The sequence below is a fragment of the Triticum aestivum genome, chromosome 7D, assembly GCF_018294505.1.
Source record: "Triticum aestivum cultivar Chinese Spring chromosome 7D, IWGSC CS RefSeq v2.1, whole genome shotgun sequence".
In the NCBI taxonomy this organism is placed as follows: Eukaryota; Viridiplantae; Streptophyta; class Magnoliopsida; order Poales; family Poaceae; genus Triticum; species Triticum aestivum.
This window is the reverse complement of record NC_057814.1, coordinates 264335845-264338952: the sequence shown is the minus strand read 5'-3', so window position 1 is coordinate 264338952 and position 3108 is coordinate 264335845. Positions and strand designations below refer to the sequence as shown.

General features: G+C 44.1%; 1 long non-coding RNA gene across 1 annotated transcript; it reads left to right on the top strand.

The window, feature by feature from the left end:
• Positions 1-295: 295 nt before the first annotated feature.
• On the top strand, positions 296-702 carry LOC123164367 (uncharacterized). The gene is made up of 2 exons (XR_006482341.1): positions 296-403; positions 484-702. It is a non-coding gene; the product is annotated as an uncharacterized lncRNA (long non-coding RNA).
• Positions 703-3108: the final 2406 nt, after the last annotated feature.

The window sequence follows — 3108 nt, the reverse complement described above, 5'->3', positions numbered from 1 at the left end:
TTTACCCTATTAGGGGACGGGGATGGGCATCTTTTCATCCCCGCGGGGCTGTTGTTGGGCACATTATACAACCCGACACGTTTCATGGGTTTACACCCGTTTCGGTAGTCCCCGAACCCGAAACCCGGCAATACCTGCGAAATTACATTATTTTTTTACCACTGTAGTCATCTTACCCCCGAAATCTTAGAGGCCTTGATGTGTTCACAAGATTGGATAAGAAACAAATATAAAGGTGTGTCTTTCTTTACATACATCATAAAGTTTATCATTATCTTGCTGTAATGTTTCATAAGATGTTCATTACTACTTATTTGATTCTCATAGATGCTGACAATGAATAAGGACAAAGCTTTTGGAGTTGTCTTCAAGACATTCAAGAGGGAATGCAGGTGAAGTACAGGTACTTGCAAATTTCATATACTAATCTGCATATTTTTCTCATGTTTAACTTTAGCTTGAGCGAATTTTGATCTTCCCTAGGACTTGGCACTTTGATTTGGCATTGGAAGATTTGAAGATGGTCGTTTGGAGGCTTGGAGATGTGAAAGATGCCATGATGATTCCAACTTTAAAGTGATTTGTGAACTATAAGTTCTATTTCAGAACTTATATAGCTGTTGAACCATCTACTATTGTTTTTTGTTGAAATTTACTCAAGTTATGCTGCTGAAATGTGCTTGTTTTGCTGCTGAAATGTTATTCTTTGTCGCCACTATGTTTGTTTAAATATTTTGATTTTATCGTGGGTTACCCGTGGGTTCCCCGAAACCCGATGGGTTTAGGGGACGGGCAGAAAACTAGCCCCTCACACGGTGATGGGGATGGGGACGGGTTTACGATTTTCTCGTGGGGATGGGTTTGGGAAGGCAAAACCCGATGGGTTTCGTCCCCGTTGCCATCTTGAGTGAAGACCTTATTCTGAGGAATCTCATAATCCAGGGTGCGTAAGGCTTCAACTCAAACGGAGAGAGTGCAACATTTGCCAGAGTCCTCATGAAGAAATCGTGATAATTGACAAGAATGCCATGTATGATGTTGAATAGCAGATTCTTCATGATGCCAACAATTTCCTCATCAGATGAGTCGTGGCCTTTTATTGGACTCATAGTCTTCGTTAGAATGTGATAGACTGTTCTTGGCACATATAGCAATTTCTTCACAAGGAATTTGGTTCTTGGGGCTTGACCGGGCTTCAGAGGCTTCATTAGCACTTGCATGTAATGAGGAGTGAGTTCAGGCTCTTGGTACAGACAACGAGCACCTTCAAGGGGAGGACTGATTGGCAGGGCATGAAGTAATTCAGAGGCCGGTGCTTTGTAATGAGTATTTTTGGTCATCCAGTCCAACACCCAAGAGTTGATATCATCATCATCGCGTGTGATGTGCAGGGTTGCATAGAATTGAAGAATGAGCTCTTCATTCCAATCGCAAATATCCGTGCAAAAGTTGAGCAATCCTGCATCATGAAGCACACTGAGGACTGGGGTAAAGCAAGGCAGTGATTCCATGTCCACCTGAGGAATATGCTCGTGGTCGAAGACTTTGTCCTTGTTGAAGAGCAGTGAAGAATAAAAATTTGCTTGGCTGGCAGTCCAGAAACGCTTTCTTCTAAGACGAGCAGAGTCATATGGGTTGTAGTCAGTGAAGAAAACATGCTCTCCGAAGAAGTCATCAGCCTTGAATTTCTGCTTCTTCGAGAAGGGATCCTTTGGCTTGGGCTGAGGAGTATCAGTCAATTGCATCACCACCTCAGGAATCGCAATCTCGGGTTCCACAGGCTGAGGAATTTCAGGTTCTTCTTCAGTGACAGCCTGAGTCTTCGATTCTTCATTAACATTTTCATCAGCACTAGTGGCTGGAATTTCTTCATGGACAGACGGTGTGGCATGAGGTTCTCCAGATCCCATTTGTACTTCAGTATCCACAGGGGACTAAGGAATTTGTTGCAGAGGTGTGAACAGAGGAGAGTTGGGGTGCTGACTTTCCCAAAAGTCATCATTCAGCACTGGTGTTGTACATCCAATGTCCACATCTTCTTCTTCACTCTTTTCCTCAACGTCGGCCTCTTCAGCAGTGAATTGAGGCATGGACGATGAGACTATTGGGGTTGAAGGGATTGCATCCGCTTCAATTTCTTACTGCTCTGACGAAGCAGTAGAAGGAATCTCTTCATCTGATTCACTTGGAATCACATATTCTTCGTCAAAAGGAACAAGGTCCTTTGATGGCATGGATGAGACTGGAATAGCATCAATTGGATTCACAAAAGAGCTGGTCAATGGCTTCATCTTCTTCAGAGCTGAAGAATCTGATGAAGTTGATGCTTTCCTTTTCTTCACTGCTGCACGTTCTACAGCCTTGGTCTTCTTCACATCTGATGCAGACGGAAGGATCGGAGTTGGGGTAGGTGCAGGAGGAGCAGAGGAATTTGGTTCATTAACTTCAGGCACAACTGATGCAGTTGCCCTGACTTCTTCAGTTTCTTCAGGCGCAACACTAGTGGATGCCCTGACAATTTCTTCAGCGGCTGGAATGCAGTCATCAGCCCTGGTACTCTGAGTTTCTTCAGCAGCCTGATTGTCATCAGCGGTGCTGGCATTTTCTCCAGTCGGCTGAGCAGATGCCTCAGCCTGAGGATTTTCTTGTTGCGTTGGGGCTGCAACATTGGAAGTGAACTTCTCAGCTAAATTCACAAACGTGACTTTGGCTCCAAGCCAGTCAGCGCGGTATACGTCAAATTCATCACTGAGCTTCTTGATCTCAGATTGAATAGTGACAAGTTCTTCAGTTGTCATAGAGACAACGTTTTTCTTCAGGATGCGCTCCTTCTTGTACTGCGCTTTCTTCAACTGCCTTGCCTTTTCAAATTTCCATTTCTCTTCCTGAATAAAGACAGTCAACATATGACTTTGGTCAGGAGTCAACTTGAAATCAGTCATAGGAGTGTTGGGGTCCTTGTGCCAGAGATCAATGTAATCAAGGATCAACTTTGGATCCAAAAGTAGAGGCACATTTGTACCTTTTGCTCTAGCGGCCCTGAGCTGCCTGTCTCTGATGATTTCGGCAAATTCCTCATCATTAGCTTCGTCTTCATCAGACGGCACT